The following is a 22,663-nucleotide window of genomic DNA, read 5'->3' on the forward strand; positions in this document are numbered from 1 at the left end:
TGAAACTATTAAACTACAACCCAGAACCCATGAATCTCGAAGACAGTTGTATAAAAATGTAGCTTATGAGGGGTGACAGTGGGATTGGGAATGCCATAAGGACCAAACTCCACTTTGTCTAGTTTATGGATGGATGTGTAGAAAAGTAGGGGAAGCAAACAAACAGACAAAGGTACCTAGTGTTCTTTTTTACTTCAATTGCTCTTTTTCACTCTAATTATTATTCTTCTTATTTTTGTGTGTGTGCTAATGAAGGTGTCAGGGATTGATTTAGGTGATGAATGTACAACTATGTAATGGTACTGTAAACAATCGAAAGTACAATTTGTTTTGTATGACTGCGTGGTATGTGAATATATCTCAATAAAATGATGATTAAAAAAAAATAATAAAGGCAGTTGAGAAGCAGTAAAAAAAAATAAATAAATAAAATAAAATAAAATACTACTAACTGTAATATATAGTTTGCAATAGATATATATTTTTTTCCTATATGCCTCTCTATTATTAACTTCTAGTTATAGTGTCATACATTTGTTCTAGTTCATGAGAGAGATTTCTAATATTTGTATAGTTAATCACAGACATTGTCCACCGCAAGATTCCCTGTTTTATACATTCCCATCTTTAGCCTCCAGCTTTCCTTCTGGTGACATACGTAACTCTGAGCTTACCCTTTCCACCACCTTCACACACCATTCAGCCCTGTTAGTTATTCTCACAACATGCTGCCATCACCCCTGTCCATTTCCAAATGTTTAAGTTCACCCTAGTTGAACATTCTGCTCATACTAAGCAGCCGTTCCCCATTCTTTAGCCTCATTCTATATCCTGGTAACTTACATTTCATGTCTATGAGTTTACATATTATAACTATTTCATATCAGTGGCACCCTGTAATATTTGCCTTTATATGTCTGTCGCATTTCACCCAACATAGTGCCCTCAAGGTTTCTTCATCAGCCCATTTCTTTTAAGATGGTTTTGGTCACACACCATACATTCCATCCTAAGTAAACAATTGTTGGTTCCCTGTTGAGTCATGTATTTATGTATTTAGCTCCATCGCCACTTATCTATATAAGGACATCTCCATTTCTTCCAAAAAGGAGGAAGAGTCGAAGACGGTAGAGAGGAAAAAGAAAAAGAAAGAAAGAAAAAAAAAATGACACCTAAAAAGCAGCGAAAGGAAAGCTAGAATTAAATTAAAGTAGAATAAAGAGTCAGACAACATCACCAATGCCAAGAATCCCATACCCCTCCTTTATGTCACCCTCTTATAGGCGTTTAGCTTTGATATATTGCCTTTGTTACATTAAAGGAAGCATAATTCAAAGTTTCTGTTAACCATAGTTTCTAGCTTGCATTGATTGTATTTTCCCCAGTACCACCCTATTTTTAACACTTTGCAATGTTGACATTCATTTATTTGTTCTCCCTCATGTAAAAACATATTTGTACATTATATCACAATTGTTGAGCACTCTAGGTTTCGCTGAGTTATACAGTCCCAGTCTTTATCTTTCCTCTTTCCTTCTGGTGTCCCACATGCTCCCAACCTTCCTCTTTCAACCATACTCACAGTCATCTTTGTTCAGTGTACTTACATTGCTGTGCTACTATCTCCCAAAATTGTTTTCCAAACCTCTCACTCCTGTCTTTTCCTTTCTGCCTGCAGTGCTTCCTTTAGTGTTTCCTGTAGAGCAGGTATCTTGTTCACAAACTCTGTCATTGTCTGTTTGTCAGAGAATATTTTAAGCTCTCCCTCATATTTGAAGGATAGTTTTGCCGGATACAGGATTCTTGGTTGGTGGTTTTTCTCTTTCAGTATCTTAAATATATCACCCCACTTCCTTCTTGCCTCCATGGTTTCTATTGAGAAATCCGCACATAGTCTCATCAAGCTTCCTTTGTATGTGATGGATCGCTTTTCTCTAGCTGCTTTCAGGATTCTCTCTTTATCTTTGATGTTTGATGATCTGATTATTAAGTGTCTTGGCGTAGGCCTATTCAGATCTGTTCTGTTTGGGGTACGCTGAACTTCTTGGATCTGTAATTTTATGTCTTTCATAAGAGATGGGAAATTTTAATTGATTATTTCCTCTATTATTGCTTCTGCCCCTTTTCTCTTCTCTTCTTCTTCTGGGACACCAGTGATGCATACATTCTTGTTTTTCATTTTGTCCCTAAGTTCCCAGGGATGTTGCTCGTATTTTTCCATTCTTTTATCCATCTGTTCTTTTGTGTATAGGTTTTCAGGTGCCTTGTTCTCCAGTTCCTGAGTGTTTTCTTCTGCCACTTGAGATCTGCTGTTGTATGTTTCCATTGTGTCTTTCATCTCTTATGTTGTGCCTTTCATTTCCATAGATTCTTCAGTTGGTTTTCGAACTTTTAATTTCTACCTTATGTACGTCCAATGTTTTCATTATATGGTTCAGCTCTTTTGCCATATCTTCCCTAAACTTTTTGAATTGACTCATTATTAATTGTTTCAATTCCTGTATCTCAGTTGAAGTGTAAGTTTGTTCCTTTGACTGGGCCATAACTTCATTTTTCTTAGTGTAGGTTGCAGTTTTCTGTTGTCTAGGCATAGTTTCCTTGGTTATCCCAATCAGGTTTTCCCAGACCAGTATGGGCTCAGGCCCCAGAGGGAGGAAGTATTCAGTATCTGATTTCCCTGAGGATGTGTCTTAGAAAATTGGTACACCCTGTGATGCCTCAGGTCACTGTGCTTTTCTGCCCAGCAGGTGACACCTGTCAGCCTGTAATTCCAGACCAGTGTAAGGAAGTGTGGCCCCTGGCTGTTTTTCCCCAGGCTCTGGGGTCTGGTTTGAATGGAAGGTGGATAGTAGAGCTGGGCCTCACCCCTTTCCTCTTAGAGAAGATAGACCCCCTAGGGGGAGGTCATTACAGTTTCAGTGGTCTCTCTCTGCCTGTGCTATCTCCACCCTTGTCTGGGTCAGAGCACTGGGAACTGAAAATGGCTGAGGCTTTCTCCACTGAGCTTAAACAGAGACAGACAGTCCCCTTCAGGGCCAGCCCACAGCAACCCTCCGGCTCTTCAAGGTCAGTCATCACCCAAAGCCTCCGTCTGCTTGTTGGTATTGGTAGCTCATAGCAAGCAGTCCACGTTTGTTAATTAAAGCCCCATTTGGAGCTCAGCTGAGCTGTATTCACTTGCTGGGAGAGAGCTTCTCTCTAGCACCAGGAGGCTTTGCAGCTCGGGCTGTGAGGGAAGGGACTTCCTGGCTTGCATCGCAGTTTTTGTTTACAGATTTTATGCTGCGATCTCGGGCATTTCACCCAATTCAGGTGGGTGTATGATGAATGGATGGTCACGTTTGTCTCCCTGCAGTTATTCCGTATTATTTGCTAGTTGTCCTGGTTGTCTATTAGTTGTTCCAGGGGGACTAACTAGCTTCCATTCCTCTGTATGCCACCATCTTAGATCTTCCCTTAATGTTGTTTTGAGAGGACGCAGTGGGGTGCCTGTTTAGATTTACTCTCTTCACTTTGTTAGAGAAAGTATAGGAGACTTGTTAAGGCCTTGGGCTCTGCAATACAAGGGGTGATACTTCTGCCCTGCCACTAGCTCAGTAGCTCAGAGCAATTGCTTATACTCCCAGGTTTCTCATTTATAGAATGGGGATAATAATAGAGCTTATTTTGAAATGTTGGTGTGAGGATGCAATGAGTTAAAAAATGTAAAGCATTCAAAATAGGCCTGGGAATGTATGCATGTATACCAACTCATGCATATTCTTATGTGTATGTAATCTTTCTATCTTTATCTTGATCTGTGTGTTTGTGTGTATTTTAGCCATGAATTCATACTGATACTTCCAGTTCCAGTTTAACACCACAAGGAACATTCTAGCTTTCCCCCTTTCCTTATTTGTAATTTTTTTATCCAGCAACCAGAAACCTGTTTCTAATTATATACAATATATTTACTTATTTATGCAACCCTGGTATACACATAAGGTAGTTTCAGAATTGCTAACTGTGAGAAACAAGTTTACTAACTAGAGCACGATGTTCATGTACAGCTCTAGTTCTCTTTGTTTTTAACTTTTCAGTATCCAACCAAAATATTGTTTTCAAAAGTTAGATTAGTTCTCTTTTTTTCTCCACCCTCTTCATGTACTTATTTTATTCATTTATAATACAATTAGGTTCATTTGTTACAGTTTGCATTCCATTTTGGGTGCCTTCTACATCCTGGTTGATTTTTGTTGTTAATTTACATACTCTAAAATTCACTCTTTTTAAGTTCTATGAGTTTTAACAAATGCAAAATAATGATATAGAAGAATTCCATCACCCCAAAATTTCCTTTGTGCTATTCCTTTTTAGTCAAACCCCCCCCCATAAACACCCTACCCCTGGCAATCACTGATATATTTTCAAACTCTTCCCACTGAGAGGACCTAAAATCATTGATATCCCAGTAGCAGTGAGCACTCGTAGAATACAAATATTGGTTTCTAAATACCATTCTCCACCCAAAGGAACCAGGGCTCCCAAGCAAAGTGCTTGCTTGCAGGACTGGGGCAGAGAAAATAAAGGATGAGTGTTCCGGTTTGCTAATGCTGCCTTCACTGGAGGATGGCAGTGGCCTCTGGAAAACCTCTGTTAGCTGGGAAGGCACATGGCCGGCATCTGCTCTGGAGTTCTGGTTTCAAAATGGCTTTCTCCCACAACATTCCTCTCTAGGCGTCTGCTTGCTCCTGGGTTGTATTCTGCAAAATGTCTCTGTAAGCTGCAGCTCTTCCAGAGTGTCACTCTCAGTTGCTCTTGGGGCATTTGTCCTCTCTTAACTTCTCAGGAGCAAAAGTCTGCTTTCAAAGGCCATCTCCAAAACATCTCTGTAAGCTGCAGCTCGTCTCTCAACTCCTGTGCATTCTTCAGAGTATCGCTCTTGATTGTAGCAAGCTCGCTCCTTCTGTCTGAGCTTATATAGTTCCCTAGTAAACTAATCAAGGACCACGCCGAATGGGCAGGGCCACACCTCCTTGGAAATTAATCAGAGTTATCACCTACAATTGAGTGGGTTGCATCTCCATGGAAATACTCAATCAAAGAATTACAATCTAGTCAACACCAATACGTCTGCCCACACAAGATTACATAAAAAATAGTGGTGTTTGGGGGGACATAATACATTCAAACTGGCACAATGAGCCAGAGAGTAAGGGAGTGCTCAAAAAGGACAAGTCATGTTGGAAGGGCCCAGAAGCCAACCTGAAAGAGCTCCCAATGGCCAAAGCTAGAACAATTTGAGCAATAAAATAAATAACAGTAGGCATAACTGATAGAATAAAATAAATATCCATGAGTTCTTACTGATATAAAGAATTAAATAAGTGAGGGCATTGGGACAGTTTCTTTTTGCAGAAGAATTCCAATTAACACATGTAAAAGAAATGAAGGAAATGGAAAATCACCATTAGAATGCCACAGTAATAATCCTTGCAGGCAAGATCTACTAAGAGACACTAAAATTAGTTCTTGAAAGTTTAAGGAGTTAAAGTTTAGGTTATTGCATAGTCTCAAAGATCTCCTTCAAGAATTAATTACAAAGGGGAAAAAAATAGTAACTTTACAGTGGAGACACCAGGCAAACACCACCTTAACCAAACAATCAAGGTGTTAACTTCACTAGTAAGAAGACATATCAGCATCACACACCCACTGATACAATACAATGAAAAGAGTAAATCACTTCTGCATATTCTTGTGATAAATGCATAACCTTGATCTAATTATGAGAAATGATTAGAAAAATCCAAATTAAAGGACATACTACAAAATAATTGACAAGTACTCTTTGAAAGTGTGAAGGTCAAGAAAGACAAGGAAAGACTGAGGAGCTATCTCAGATTGGAGAAGACTAGGGAGATGACAGCTAAATGCAATGTGAGACCATGAATTGGACCCTGGAACAAGAAAAGGATATAAGTGGAAAAACTGTTGAAATGCATTTGTAGTTATTAGTATTGCACCAATGTTAATGTCTTGGTTTGGTTATGCAAGTTATTAACATTAGGGGACGCTAGGTATACAGGAACTCTGTACTATTTTTGCAACATTTTTGTAAGTCTAAAATTACTTCAAAATAAAAAATATTTCAAAATAAAAAATTACATTTAAAAACAGGCTTGGTACAAGGTAAATGTATTGTTACAGATATGGAGAGGTAGATAGTTCATCATTATCTGGAACTAGGGGTTGATGAGCTTATTATTCTTGGTACACCTGTTGCCCCGTAGAAGCTCACCTACTCTATTGAATGTTAGATCAATGAGTTGTGACCTCTTTGGTCAAGCCCCTGTCATTTCTCTCCTAGACTACATCTCAGCCCCCATATTTCTACTCTTGGCCTTCATTGTTCCCACAGATGATATGGTGATCTTAAAATAAAATCCAAATTGCTTGCCTTGGCTGTCAGAACCCGACTTGATTTGACTCCAATGTTCTCTCCTACCACTTTCCCTCTTACCAACTTCTTTTGTTCCTCCAACATCCAAGCTTATTTCTTGCCCTGGTGCCATTTTCTACCTATTCTTTTCACCTGGATGGCTCCCTTGGTTCCTGACCACTCCACTGCCCTAAAGAATCTCAAGAGGTCAGTCTCCTTTTTGTTATTTGCATCTTAGCTCAAATCCTCCAAGAAGCCAACCCTGACCACCTTTATCTAAAGTATCCGTCCAGTCACTATCTTTTGAATTTCCCTGCTTTAATTCCCTTTATAGCACTTATTTGAGTTTTTCTTTCTACCACTACTTGTAAACTTCATAAGAGGAGGGAATCTATCTGACGTGTTAGTTGTTGAATTGCCAGTAAGTGTTAAAGTCTGATGCTTGATAACTACTTAAGTATTGACATGTTTTAAGCTCAGAGTGTGTTTGTGTATTTGTGATTTCATCTAACAGTTTTTGCATATATCCTTACTTGATTCAACTGGCCAAACTGCATTTAAATTGTATTGATTTTTGATTTGAAGCTTTCTTTAGAAACATGGCAATTGCTGAGATAGTTTTTACTAATGAATTTAAAATTTAAACTAATTGAAGAAACTTGAGAAGTCGTATTTCTTAGTATCTTCCTTTTACAGATGTGAAAAATGAGGCCTGGACAGGTTAAGTCTAAGACCATATAGCCAGTTAACAGCAGAAATGGAACTAGGTTTCCTGACCCTAGTCCAGGACTAGACACAAGTTCTCAGCGTTTCCCAGCTTGTCAGAAAAATGCCAAGTGTAGCTAGGCACAAACAGTATTATACAGTGTACGTCAACCTAAATATAATTTAGTATAACCTTGTACAATCTATATTTGTTCAACATACGCAACTAAAAAATTGATGTCCTGTGACCTCCCATTTACTTGTTACTTTGGCTCTCAATTTTCAGACTTTTTCTTGTAAAGAAGTATGAAAGAGACCTCCTGAATATTCTAAAGTGATATTTTGGCTATAAATAGATGCTTTTAATAAAACTTGATTGAGTGATTGCTTTCAATTGGCTTTTAGTAAGGCAGAAAGGTGTTACTCAGAAAAGTCAAGCTGATGTCCCGGTTTCTAATAGCATGCATGGCAGCACTCTTTCTAGTCTTCACAGACCTTCTACTAGGTCTTCTACTGGGGGCTTCAGCTTTATAAGCCCAGAAACTGATTATTAGTGAACCAAAAGGTGATTGGACTCTAAGATACTGACTCCTACCAACCAAGAGACTTAACTTCAAATACCTACAAGAGAAGAAATAATTGGCTGGGTTGGGTCATCTCTCCACTCTGGTCCAGGTAAGGGTGAGGTCACAGGAAACTGGTGAAACCAATTTCTTTCTTCCCTAACCAGATGACTCTCTCCCTGTTAGAGCATTATCTCCCTGAACGCTAGGTTGAAATCGGAAGGCTGCTTGCCATCCTCAGAATCAGAGCTGTGGGAGCCTGGCATCCTGCCCTCCATAGTGATACTTGTGGTCTGATACCATTTCCTCAGGAAAGCCCTGAAGAAACACTGCCCTGTTTGCCTCTCTGATCTCTCATTTCTCTGCTTCCATTCTGCCTCTTTGAGATAACTTTTGGTAACTCATTCTTATTCATGATATGTTTACTTTGGAGTTTAACTGTCTGTGGGCAGGCTTATTTCCTTTCCAAGTTCTTGGCAAGCACCTCCTTGTAGTTCCTATTGCTAGATGGTTTGATAAGGGTATTTTTCTTTAAAGAAAAGTAATTTTCTACACTGGGTTGTTTTTTTTTTAAACAGCTAGACAATTAAGAAATCTTATTTTCTAAAGATTAGGTTGTCTCCCTCTGAGTCTGTGCTCTCTGCTGGGCACATCCCTCTGTTGGTACCTCCTATCTTCCCATGTTTATCCCTGGGGCAAAGACACTGTCAGTTTAGGGACTTTGAGTCCTTAGTTGTCAAGAGTCTTGACTCTGGATAGCTTAGCAACTGGCATGAGTCCAGACAGACTAAAGGCTATTCCCTTTGCCTTAGTATCTCATGCAGATGATTCCCCAATGCCTTTGTAGATGCCAAGTATCACTAAACCATCAGTTATAGAAGGATTTTCTTTTTTCCAAAGAGAAAGGCTGGGGACAGTAATAATTGTGTGGATCATCTATTTATAAAAGAGAAGTGTCATCATGTTGTTATCATTATTCCATTATATCACTACATTCCAGAGTAGTGATACACAAATCATGTAGCTATTCAAATTGATAAAGTGTAAAATTAATGATGAGAGACATAGTGAAACATTTCATGAGCTAGGAGATTGTCGAGAGTTGTGGGGTCAAGTTTTTTAGGTGCTGCTACTGTTTTACTCAGAGGTCTTTGGTTTTAGGGAACAGAAGAAGCCCATTTATACTAACTTGAGCAAAAAGGGGAAAAGTATTAGAGGTATATAAGAGTGTCTTCCAGAATCCAAGAACAGGAACTGAGACTGCATTGGAAACAGACTTCTCCCCAAGTTATTCTTTCTCACTAGTAGGAAATAATCTTTCTCTTTCTTTCCCTTCCCTTCCATTTCTGTTTTATTGTACACATGATTGCCCATGCCCTGACTTTAATATCACCTCTTATGCCAAGCATTCAACAAAAACAAACTCAGTTTTCCAGTGTACTAATTCCCAGTTTCTGAGAGAAAATCTGATTGGTCATCTTAAGTCAGGTATGTGCCTGTTTCCAGTCAGTTCTAGCTGAGGGATTAGGAGCATGGATGGGGCTTGCGCTCTGAGGTCATGGTGGTACCTGGAGTTCTTTCTTTTGGGTCTGCGAAAAGGGGAGCTTCTTTAAGAAGAGAGTGTGAGTGCCAGGAAGAAGTAATAGGTAGAAAATGGATGGCTCTCTAGAATAATGCTATCTCTGTGACCTTGGTGGGTCATTTCCCGGATGAGTCTCAGTTTTCTCATCATTGAAGTGAGTTGATAACTTTCTTTCACCAGTTATTGTGATATCAGATAAGACCAGGTACATAAAAAATGTTTCTAAAGTAAAAAGCTTTGGAACTAGGAAGATATTTGGAGGTGCCCAGGCCTTTCATGGCATGAGGTGCAGGGCCTCCTGTGGCTTTCACATGCCAAGGACCGACAGGCAGGAGGCATTGCCCGCGGCAGCCACTGGCCCAGGCCCCATGAACAAAGATGTGTCATTCCACATCTGGCACAGTTACTCCTGGAGCAAGTTGCCAGTCAACAAGAGACAGAATATTGGAAATTCACATAAATAATATGAAAAACAGGTTGTCCTATACAGTATTTGCAATCAATTATGATACAGAAATAACTTAAACATGTCAAGAAAGATGAATGCAAATACTGTGAGGAACTCCTGAAATACAGTTGAGATCATCTCACTAGCCATTTGTCAGATATTATGGTAAAAGGCCTGCAGATAACACCATTTTCTTATTATACTAAGATTATGGAGGATATTATCAACAGTGAGAAAAGTTATGATTCATTACCCAATTTTACTGCTGCTGTCTTAAGACTTCTTGGCAAAGGAAGAAACCAGTACATTGATCTTATGAATCAGTGTAGATAATTTGTAAAAATCTTTAGAAATAAAGCAGGCTGATGATCTTCTACCAGTAAAGCTGGTGGAACTCCCCATAGAGGTAGGGTATGGGTGGTATAGGCTGGATAAACTGATATGCACTTTGCCTGAGAAATGTGCTATTGCTATGATCATTGATTCAGGACCTCAACTCTCCACATCACTAGATTACAGTGTAGTACATAGTTTATATAATAAAAGGATTTATCTGGATATACCAATATCTGTTAATAGTTGTACAGATATTCCCCCTCTTGAAGGTTTTGTGATGAATCAAGTACAAGGTGAATATTTTGAAACTGTACTCTATAAAATCTTTGTTTCAATAGGTGAGCATACTAATGCTGCAGAGCTTACAAGTGCATTTGAGATAGACTTAACCATGGTGAAGAGTGCTGTTTCAATGTCTTGCTGATTGGGCTTTGCCCTTAAGAAGGGACAGATAATAAATTTGGATCAACTTCATCATGGAAGAATGTTCCATTTATTAACAGATTAAAGATTAGTTTAGATCCACAAAAGATGCTCCTATCATGGGATGGCAATGAAAGTAGGAGTCCTGTGCAAGAAGTTTCATCAGCGACTGAAACTAAGATGAATAGTTAAGAAGATCCAGCTGACACTGCTAGTGTAAGCAGTTGAGTCTGTCTATAGGATATCCAAAGCATATTGCATTCCTATTTTACTCAATTCTTACAGCCTTTTTAATAATGGAAATTTTTCACCAAACTTTAAAAATCATACTGTCACAATATTTGAAGTTGGCAAACTCTCATATGGGTTTCTGGACAGCTTTCCTACAGAACTAGAAAAGGTTCCGCGCACCAAGGTGAAAGAGAAGCACAGAGATATTTTGATCATATACTTACTCTGAAAAGCACAATATTATTTCTGAGTCATGATAAAGATCTGGTTGTGCAAACTGCACAGCCAGACCTACCCAATTACAGTTTTCTTCTGGATCTCATGCTGTGAAAGCCTTCTTGGTCTGGACTGTGCAACTCTCAGCAGAGTTCTAGATAAAAATGACACATTGCTTGTTTCTGTGGCTTCTTTCAGCAATGAAATGAAGCCCATCAGCAGCTTCAGCCCTCTGCATATACCTCCTATGTCAGAATTCATTTCTGTCTGGTTTAAAATGTGTGTTTACATATCTCTGGGCAAGGACTACCATCTCTCTCACTGTACAAAGGTATAAGACATCAAGAACTGCCAGACATATTCCAAGGTTATGATCAATTACTAATAACATCTTGGGGTCATGATCCTGGGGTAGTTCCTATTTCAGATGTGCCCACAATGTTCAATGATGCTTTAAAACATTTTGCAGTTTTAATTCAGGGACATGGTTTGCATGGAATTGGAGAAACTGTCCGTATACCATTTCCAATTGATGAAACAGAATTACAAGGAGTGTTTACTCATGTCAATATGGGTGATCATTAAACATTGCAAAGGAACAAAGTAGACTTGCAGCATTTCTGTTGACATGTCACCATGTTAAAGGCTTCTAGTCAACTTCTAAACAGAGAACTCAGTGATCCTCCAGTGAGACAGGGGAACCTGATTTGGCTTCTGGCTCAGATTTAAATGGGAGCACAGAGTCATTCGAAACGGTCATAGAGGAAGCAACTATATAGATTCAACGAAGCAAAACTCTGTTGCCACAATAGGAGATAGAGTTCCTCTTAAGCTATGCTTTGAAATTCCACTGTTTAGTTTTGAATTAAACTGGAAAGTTTGTGGGAAAATTGCTATACATGGCCTTTGCAGAAGAGAGAGCCTTCAAAACCTCTTACATTCCAGTAGAAGACTTTCTGTACAAGTCCTTAACTTTGTTTATTCACTCATTTCAGGAAGGTGCTTCAACACTTGATGTTCACACAGAGGCCAGTTTTTCCAGTTTGCTTTCACAGTCATCCCAATATGAGAGTTCCACTTCCTGCAAATAACTTAATATTTAAAGATGGCATCTTATCAGTCACCTTCCCCACTTCTTATTGCTAATCTCCATTTACAATAATTTGCTTGCACCATTTGTTATTCACATATTCTGCCTTTTTTCTTTCTTAGCATTAGCCAAGCCACTAAAAGAACATCCTGCTGCTGCAGTATAATTCATGCTTAAATGATGTTAAAAGTTTGGGAAACACCCATATAAACAAAATAATGAATGAGAGAGGTGACATTACTGCAGATCCCGAAGAAACTAAAAAAATTATAAGAGGATACTATGAATAACTGTATGCCAACAAAATGGATAATGTAGAGGAAATGGACAATTTCCTGGAAACATATGAACAACCTACACTGACCAGAGAAGAAACAGAAGACCTCAACCAACCAGTCACAAGCAAAGAGATCCAATCAGTCATCAAAAAGCTTCCCACAAATAAATGCCCAGGGCCAGATGGCTTCACAAGGGAATTCTACCAAACTTTCCAAAAAGAAATGACACCAATCTTACTTAAACTCTTTCAAAACATCGAGGAAAATGGAACGCTACCTAACTCTTTTTATGAAGCTAACATCAATCTAATACCAAAACCAGACAAAGATGCTACAAAAAAGGAAAACTACTGGCCAATCTCCCTAATGAATATAGATGCAAAAATCCTCAACAAAATACTTGCAAATCGAATCCAAAGACACATTAAAAAAATCATACACCATGACCAAGTGGGGTTCATTCCAGACATGCAAGGATGGTTCAGCATAAGAAAATCAATCAGTGTATTACAACACATTAACAAACCAAAAGGGAAAAATCAAGTGATCATCTCAATAGATGCTGAAAAAGCATTCGACAAAATCCAACATCCCTTTTTGATAAAAACGCTTCAAGAGGCAGGAATTGAAGGAAACTTCCTCAATATGATAAGAGCTTATATGAAAAACCCACAGCCAGCATAGTACTCAGTGATGAGAGACTGAAAGCCTTCCCTCTAACAGGAACAAGACAAGGATGCCTGCTATCACCACTGTTATTCAACATTGTGCTGGAAGTGCTAGCCAGGGCAATCCGGCAAGACAAAGAAATAAAAGGCATCCAAATTGGAAAGAAGAAGTAAAACTGTCATTGTTTGCAGATGATATGATCTTATATCTGGAAAACCCCAAGAAATCGACAATAGATCTACTAGAGCTAATAAACAAATTTAGCAAAGTAGCGGGATACAAGATTAATGCACATAAGTCAGTAATGTTTCTATATGCTAGAAATGAACAAACTGAAGTGACACTCAAGAAAAAGATACCATTTTCAATAGCAACTAATAAAATCAAGTACCTAGGAATAAACTTAACCAAAGATATAAAAGACCTATACAAAGAAAACTACATAACTCTACTAAAAGAAATAGAAGGGGACCTTAAAAGCTGGAAAAATATTCCATGTTCATGGATAGGAAGGCTAAATGTCATTAAGATGTCAATTCTACCCAAACTCATCTACAGATTCAATGCAATCCCAATCAAAATTCCAACAACTTACTTTGCAGACTTGGAAAAGCTAGTTATCAAATTTATTTGGAAAGGGAAGATGCTTCGAATTGCTAAAGACACTCTAAAAAAGAAAAACGAAGTGGGTGGACTTACACTCCCTGATTTTGAAGCTTATTATAAAGCCACAGTTGTCAAAACAGCATGGTACTGGCACAAAGATACACATATAGATCAATGGAATCGAATTGAGAATTCAGAGATAGACCCCCAGATCTATGGCCGACTGATCTTTGATAAGGCCCCCAAAGTCACTGAACTGGGTCATAATGGTCTTTTCAACAAATGGGGCTGGGAGAGTTGGATATCCATATCCAAAAGAATGAAAGAGGACCCCTATCTCACACCCTACACTAAAATTAACTCAAAATGGGTCAAAGATCTCAACATGAAAGAAAGTACCATAAAACTCCTAGAAGATAATGTAGGAAAACATCTTCAGGACCTTGTATTAGGTGGCCACTTCCTAGACTTCACACCCAAAGCACAAGCAACAAAAGAAAAAATAGATAAATGGGAACTCCTCAAGCTTAGAAGTTTCTGTACCTCAAAGGAATTTCTCAAAAAGGTAAAGAGGCAGCCAACTCAATGGGAAGAAATTTTTGGAAACCATGTATCTGACAAAAGACTGATATCTTGCACATATAAAGAAATCCAACAGCTCAATCACGATAGTTCAGACAGCCCAATTATAAAATGGGCAAAAGATATGAAAAGACAGTTCTCTGAAGAGGAAATACAAAGGGCCAAGAAACACATGAAAAAATGTTCAGCTTCACTAGCTATTAGAGCGATGCAAATTAAGACCACAATGAGATACCATCTCACACCAATTAGAATGGTTGCCATTAAACAAACAGGAAACTACAAATGCTGGAGAGGATGTGGAGAAAGTGGAACTCTTATTCATTGTTGGTGGGACTGTATAATGGTTCAGCCACTCTGGAAGTCAGTCTGGCAGTTCCTTAGAAAACTAGATATAGAGTTACCATTCGATCCAGCGATTGCACTTCTCGGTATATACCCGGAAGATCGGAAAGCAGTGACACGAACAGATATCTGCACGCCAATGTTCATAGCAGCATTATTCACAATTGCCAAGAGATGGAAACAACCCAAATGTCCTTCAACAGATGAGTGGATAAATAAAATGTGGTATATACACACGATGGAATACTACACGGCAGTAAGAAGGAACGATGTCATGAACAATATGACACCATGGATGAACCTTGAAGACATAATGCTGAGCGAAATAAGCCAGGCACAAAAAGACAAATATATGCTACCACTAATGTGAACTTTGAAAAATGTAAAACAAATGGTTTATAATGTCGAACATAGGGGAACTAGCGATAGAGAGTAATTAAGGAAGGGGGAACAATAATTCAGTAAGAACAGATAAGCTATTGTGGGTAAATTTAACGTTCTGGGAATGCCCAGGAATGACTATGGTCTGTTAATTTCTGATGGGTGTAGTAGGAACAAGTTCACAGAAATGTTGCTCTATTAGGTTACTTTCTTGGGATAGAGTAGGAACATGTTGGAAGTAAAGTAGTTATCTTAGGTTAGTTGTCTTTTTCTTACTGCCTTGTTATGGTCTGTTTGAAATGTTCTTTTATTGTATTTTTTTTTTTTATTTTTAAAATTTTTTTTTTCATACAGTTGATTAAAAAAAAAAACAAGGAAAAAATATGCAGATCCCCCTTGAGGAGCTGGTGGAGAATGCAGGGGTATTGGCCTGCCCCACCGTGAGGGTTGCTAACATGCCCACAGATATAGGGGACTGGTGGTTTGATGTGTTGAGCCCTCTACCACAGGATTTGCCCTTGGGAAGACTGTTGCTGCAAAGGGGAGGCTAGGCCTCCCTATAATTGTGCCTAAGAGACTCCTCCCGAATGCCTCTCTGTTGCTCAGATGTGGCCCTCTCTTTCTAGCTAATCAAACTTGAAAGGTGAAATCACTGCCTTCCCCCCTACATGGGATCAGACACCCAGGGGAGTGAATCTCCCTGGCAACGTGGAATATGACTCCTGGGGAGGAATGTAGACCCGGCATCGTGGGATGGAGAACATCTTCTTGACCAAAAAGGGGATGTGAATTGAAATGAAATAAACTTCAGTGGCAGAGAGATTCCAAAAGGAGCCGAGAGGTCACTCTGGTGGGCACTCTTGCGCACAATTTAGACAACCCTTTTTAGGTTCTAATGAATTGGGGTAGCTGGTGGTGGATACCTGAAACTATCAAACTACAACCCAGAACCCATGAATCTTGAAGACAATTGTATTAAAATGTAGCTTATGAGGGGTGACAATGGGATTGGGAAAGCCATAAGGACCACACTCCCCTTGGTCTAGTTTATGGATGGATGAGTAGAAAAATAGGGGAAGGAAACAAACAAACAAACAGACAAAGGCACCCAGTGTTCTTTTTTACTTTATTTGCTCTTTTTCACTTTAATTATTATTCTGGTTATTTTTGTGTGTGTGGTAATGAAGGTGTCAGGGATTGATTTTGGTGATGAATGTACAACTATGTAATGGTACTGTGAACAATCGAATGTACGATTTGTTTTGTATTGACTGTGTGGTATGTGAATACATCTCAATAAAATGAATATTAAAAAAAAGAAAAAGAAATAAATGACTTAAATCCAGGGACAAAAAAAAAAAAAAAGTTTGGGAAACATGTTAATGTTTTCTGAAGTTTTGCTCATTTTTTTTCATCCTGAGGCAACAAAGAGCTTTTTAGCAGCCAGCACTATATTTTTCTACCTTGAGACAATCTGCATTTCTTTTATATACTGAGTATATACTTTATAGGCTTTGTGATGACTGTTATATTTATAAGCAGTCACTATGAATATTGCATTGGTAATTTTATGTTAGTTTACCAAACTTATATCTTATTTAATTTTATATTTTGTTGCCTGCACTTCAGGGGATCATGGGAAGAGGTGTAACTCTTCCTCTGAAAAGACTTCTTGTTAACTGAACGTAGCAAAAGTGTAAAACAATAAACATCCAGTATTGATATGATGGGGCAGTGAGAATTCCTTTGAATGTCTGTAAATCATGTGTATCAGTTGAACACTGTTGAAGGTATGTAGATCAGCATAGTCATATAACTTAACCTTGATTTATAAGGTCTTAAACTATAATTGATTCATTGACATCTCATGAGAAGCTTTGGAAAGCATTCTGTTTTTAAACAATATTTATATATGGACTTCAGTTGTCATTCACTTTGGGCTTTATATTTTCAGAGAGTCTCTATAGAAACAATTTTTTCTATATTCTACTAGCTGTGGCTGCTACACATTTCTACCCTGATTTTATTTTTTGTTTAGTAGCTGCATCAATAAAGTGTTTTGAAATTGAATTTGATGTTTTCAGACCAAGGATTGTGATTTTAAGTTAGAATTACATATTAGAAGCATTTAAGGTATGTCTTCTGATCAAAAAGGACTAAGCCTATCTCGAAGATACATTGTTAAGCATTCTAGTTCTTAAATTTATGTGAATAGTTTTGGAGGAAAACAAAGAAAATTGAATAATTTCAGTGTTTCTTGAGTCATTGATTCTTTTAGTATCTCAAATGTTAATTAGAATAATTGGAATTGCTTTTTGGATTTTTCAAATTACCTTCTTTAGGAAATTTACACAGTGTTTTAGTTTAGTTTAGATTCTCTAGAGGATAATCATTTACTGGTTTAAAATTGTAACCAAACTAACTGGTCAAACAACATATATTGAAAACACTTAAATCATTAGAATATTTGGAAATGTTATAACCTAACCATTTTTGCTGGTACTTTTATTTATAGAACTGATATTGTTGTATTTAGCATACATTTGTGGAAATATGTGCCTTTCTTAATACTGTTTATATAATCATATATTCAATACCCTGGCCTATCTATAGAATTGAATATTTTGGACCAGGTTACCTATGGCACAGTCTGTGCTGTGTTGAGGGTAACTACAATAACATTTAGTTTTCTGCTTAGTCTTATATGAGGTAGATACCAAGTATATGTTATAAATGTTTATCTGTAAAGGAAAAATACATGCTAATAATTTTAAAAATAACTTCTTTGGCTGTGACTCATTCAGTTATTTTTCCAGTAATTGATATTGTACTTTCTAGTGCTGTTAGGTTTGTGTGTAAGTCTTACAGATTTTCAAATCAAAGTTATAAAATACTTCATTTGATCAGGACTCTCTAATCTCATTTTCATTTGGTTTGTTTGAATTAGTTATTCATGTACTAACCTAAATCTAGTGGAATGACATGTATACTAATAAAGAATTGAACATTTTTACTTGTTGGCAGTGAACCCAGTTTGTTGGTGAATTTAAAGGTTAAATATGGAGTGATTTGCTGCTATACTTCCTTTGAGAAATAATGGAGGAAAAAATAGAACCTAATGATCATGATTTTAGGGAAAGTGCTGAAAAAATATGTGGTAAGCTCTGGTTTCTCATGTGAACCAGGAAAGATTAATCATCTGATTCCCAGCTGAAGACCTTTCATATTCTTAAGGAGCATGACTCTCCACTTTTAGAGCTGTTAGCAAAATGTGAAATGCTGCTGACCATGCTTTGCTTTTTGAATTTGGCTTTATTTCATTCAAACAGTAACTCATGTAAAGGTGAATCTCTAAAAGTGTTGATTTAATTCAACAAAAAGGTAAATTTAAAATATAGACTTTATTATTTGTCAAAAAAGATTCACTAAAGAATTTTTATCCTTTTTTTTGCAAATGTTTTAAGTGATTTCATTTGGCTTTGCACTGCCGTCTCCCTCCCATTCCCACATTTAGTGTACCTTAAACCATTGAAAATACTCTTTAGAAGCCAAGACAAGGAAGAACATACATCAAAAAGGACATGGACAATTTCACCTCTTATGTGGGTCTAAAGAATTATAACTTTGTCATTTTTTTAAACAGAGTGCTTATATGATTTCTTTGATATTTTCTATAAAAATATGTAGTCAGATGATTTTGTATTTGTTTTGGGAGAGAACATTGGTTTCTATTACTTAACTGTTTTCAGGCTATAGTTATTTTCCACTTTGCCAGTATTCTTCACCTACCATGTCTCCAGATACTTGTCCAGAATAAAACTAATTTCAGTAGATTTTAGTGTTTGCGAGTAGGAAGGATATTTAGGGGAGGTTAGACACCATAAATATTTATCAGTCTCATATAGATTCATGCTCAGTTAATACACTTTGATTCAACTTGGTATTATTCCTGGCACTGTTAAACATGAAGTGATCAATGCCTGAGCATTTTCTCCTTGTGGCTTTTCCACTGTTTCATCATTTGGGGAATGCCAGTAGGGTTAAGGATCAACCAGTGTTGTTTCAGAGGCTCATGCTGGTAGATGCCAGCTTGGGTTCGCTAAGTGCCTCACCACTGCCAGTAAGAACCAGAGTTTAAGAGGGTCTTGATTGATATCAGCTTTCTCCCCTCATGACCATGAGGGCATTAGCTCTTTAATATACAAAGTCTGTCCTAATCCTGAAAAAACTCTTAGAGGTGAAGATGGCAGCATAGGGAGGTGTGGAATTTAGTTAGTCCTCTGGAATAACTAGCACATAGCCAGGACAACTAGTAAATAGTCTGGAACCACTGTTGGGAAACATCTGTGACCGGACAAACATCATACCCCAGTCTGGAATGGGTGGAACAGCATAAGAATTGTAAGTAAAGCTCCCCAAACTGTGGAGCTGGTGCTCCTCACCCACTGGCATGGCAGGCTGAGTTGGAAGACTTCCTAGTGAGAAAAAGAAGCAGTCTACTAGGAGGAAGGGAAGGTAGCTCAACCAAGCTCCAATTATGGTTTTAATTAACGAATTTGGACTACTGAATGCAAGCTATGAGCACAGATAGACCTGGAGCAAGCAGGAAAGGAACCCAGAGGTTTATCCAGGCAGAGAGGAGGCAGGGCTGACAGGAAAAAAATATATAAAAACAAAGACTTTTGGAATTGGCTGAGCTCAGAATACTGGAAAAGGGCTGTGTCCCAAGTAAAGGGGCACATAGAACTGGGCACCAACTCTGGTTCTTGACTGGTAACTGGGGGGCTGGGAACTGGCTCTGATTTCTTTCTTTTTTTTTCTCTCATGAAGTAGCTCATTAGAGAAAGCCTCAGGCATTTCAGTGTCAGTGCTGACCCAGGCAAGGGTGGGGTTAAAATAATCAGAGTCAAAGGAAGAGGTCACGTGTAGCAGATAAACCCCTAAAGGGTTCATCTTCCCTAAGAAAAGGGGGAGACAGGGCCCAGTTCAGATGGCTGCCCTCCCTAAGAGGACTCAGACCCTAGGGCCTGAGGGAAAAAAACAAAAACAGAAACAGCTTAAGCTTGGCTTCTGACACTCTCAATACCTGGCAGGGAAAGGGTCTAGTGAGAATTAGGGGCAACGCATCTCTTTATACCCGTGGGGAGTTGCAGGCTGGCAGGTGCTACCTGCTGGGCGAGATAGGAAAAGCACAGAGTCTAGAGGCCCCACAGGAAAGTCTGACAACTTGCTGGGTCTCATCCACAGGGAAACCTGATACTGATTACACCCTCTTCCTGAGACCTGGGCCAGTCTGGTCTGGGAAAATCTGATTGGGGTAATCAAGGAAATCAGATGCCTAGAAGACAAAAAATTATGAATCATAATAGAAAAAACAAAGATATGGCCCAAAGGAACAACTTACACTTCAAATGAGATACAGGAGTTGAAACAACTAATTAAAGATCTTCCAACAAATATGCTAAATCAATTCAAAAATCAAATCAATGAGTTGAGGGAAGATATGGTAAAAAAGATAAAGGATTTAAAGAAGACATTGGGTGAACATGAAGAACTTAAAAGTTTGAAAAAATAATTGGCAGAATTTATGGGAATGAAAGGCACAATAGATGAGATGAAAAACAGTGGAAACATACAACAGCAGATTTGAAGAGGCAGAAGAAAGGTTTCAGGAACTAGAGGAAAGAACATCCGAAATCCTACACAAAAAAGAACAAAGAAAATAATGAAAAAATATGAGCCAGGTCTCAGGGAATTGAATGACAACAGGAAGCACACAAATACACATGTCATGTGTGTCCCATAAGGAGAGAAGAGAATGGAGACAGAAAGAATAATGGAGGAAATAATCACTGAAAATTTCCCATCTCTTATGAAAGACATAAAATTGCAGATCACACAGTATACCCCAAACATAATAAATCTGAATAAACCTACTCCAAGACACATAATAACCAAATTATCAAATGTCAAAGACAGAATTCTGAAAGCAGCAAGAGAAAAGCAATCCATCACATACAAAAGAAGCTCTATAAGACTGTGAGGATTTTTCAGTAGAAACCATGGAGATGAGAAGGCAGTGGCATGATATATTTAAGATACTGAAAGAGAAAAACTGCCAACCAAGAATTCTGTATCTGGCAAAACTGTCTTTCAAAAATGAGGGAAAGTTTAAAATATTTTCAGACAAGCAGATACTGAGAGAGTGTGTGTCTACAAGAAATACTAAAGGGAGCACTGCAGGCAGATAGGAAAAGACAGGAGAGAGGTTTGGAGAAGAGTGTAGAAATGGAAATTATCAAGAAGGGTAAAAAGAGAGAAAATAAAAATAAGATATGACATATAAAATCCAAAAGACAAAATGGTAGACAGTAGACATTACACTGAGTGAAATTAGCTAGAAGCAAAAGGACAGATACCTATGGACTCACTAATATGAACTAACACTGATGAGCAAAATTTGAGAGTTGAAGTTGAGAACATAGGTTTTCAGGAGATAGGAAGAAATTAAAAAATGAGCATTTGATGCTGAAGGATGCTGCTGGACTGTATAGTGTGTGAATAAAACTGTTTAAAAAATAAACAGAGGGATACAAGGTTCAACAGGATTGATTGTATGGATCCAGACATGGATAGCACGATACTGTTTGATGGTAGCACAATATTGAAAGTACTCTGAACAAAAATGAGTGCGAGTATGGTTGAAAGTGAAAGGCTAGGGGCATGTATGATACCAGTAGGAAAGATAGAAGATAAAAACTGGGATTGTATAACTTAGCGAAACCTAGAGTGGTCATTGATGGTGATTAAATGTACAAATATAAAAATGTTTTTAAAAGAGGGAGAACAAATGAATGTCAACAATGCAAGGTGTTGAAAATTGGATGATATAGGGTATAGCAAACTAGAGTCTATAGTTAATGGTAACATTTGTAAGATGCTTCCATTAATTGTAACAAAGGCAATATACCAAAGCTAAATGTCTATAAGAGGGGGGATATAAGAGAATGATATAGGATTCTTGGTGGTGTCATTGTCTGACCTATTCATTGTATTTTTTTTTTTCTTCTATCTCTTATATTTTTATTCTTCATTTTTTTCCTCCTTTTCCTCTTTCTTTGTGGAAGAAATGGAAATGTACTCAAATAGATGGTGGTGGTGAGTGCATAATTATGTGATTATACCAGGATTCATTGATTGTTTACTTAGAATGGATTGTATGGTGTGTGAATAAAACTGTTTAAAAAATAAACAGAGGGATACAAGTACTGGAGAAAATGCGGAGAGAAGGATGTACCTATTCACTGTTGGTAGGGAAGTAGAATGGTACAGCCCATCTGGAGAGCAGTGTGGTGGTTCCCCAGGAAGCTAACTATGGGGTTGACATATGGTCCTGCAACCCCATAATTGGGTGTAAACTTGGAAGAACTGAGAGCAAGGACATGAATGGACATTGCACACTGGTGTTTATGGTGGCAGTGTTCACAATTCGCAATGGATAGAGGTGACCTAAGGATACATCAACTGATAAACAGAATGGTGAATGGTGGTGTATACGTACAATCGAATATTGAGTGGTGGCAAGAAGAAATGAAGTTGTGGGGTATGCAACTAGGTGATTGGACATCGAGGACATTATGTTTAGTGAAATAAGTCATAATCAAAAAGACAAACGTTATAATGCCTCATTAATATGGACTAACTATAATGTGCAAACTCTGAGAATTGAATCTGAGAGCATAGGTTATCAAGGGAAGGCTTATGGTAAAGGTTCCTAGATTGTAAGC

General features: G+C 38.0%; 1 protein-coding gene and 1 pseudogene across 3 annotated transcripts in view; both read left to right on the forward strand.

Annotated features, from left to right (window-relative positions):
* DENND5B (DENN domain containing 5B) overlaps positions 1-22,663 on the forward strand; it is a 260,804-nt gene that overhangs the window by 211,983 nt on the left and 26,158 nt on the right. The window lies entirely within an intron of this gene.
* Positions 9,640-12,002, forward strand: LOC119542000 (annotated as a pseudogene).

This window comes from Choloepus didactylus, chromosome 8 (genome assembly GCF_015220235.1).
Source record: "Choloepus didactylus isolate mChoDid1 chromosome 8, mChoDid1.pri, whole genome shotgun sequence".
Taxonomy (NCBI): Eukaryota; Metazoa; Chordata; class Mammalia; order Pilosa; family Megalonychidae; genus Choloepus; species Choloepus didactylus.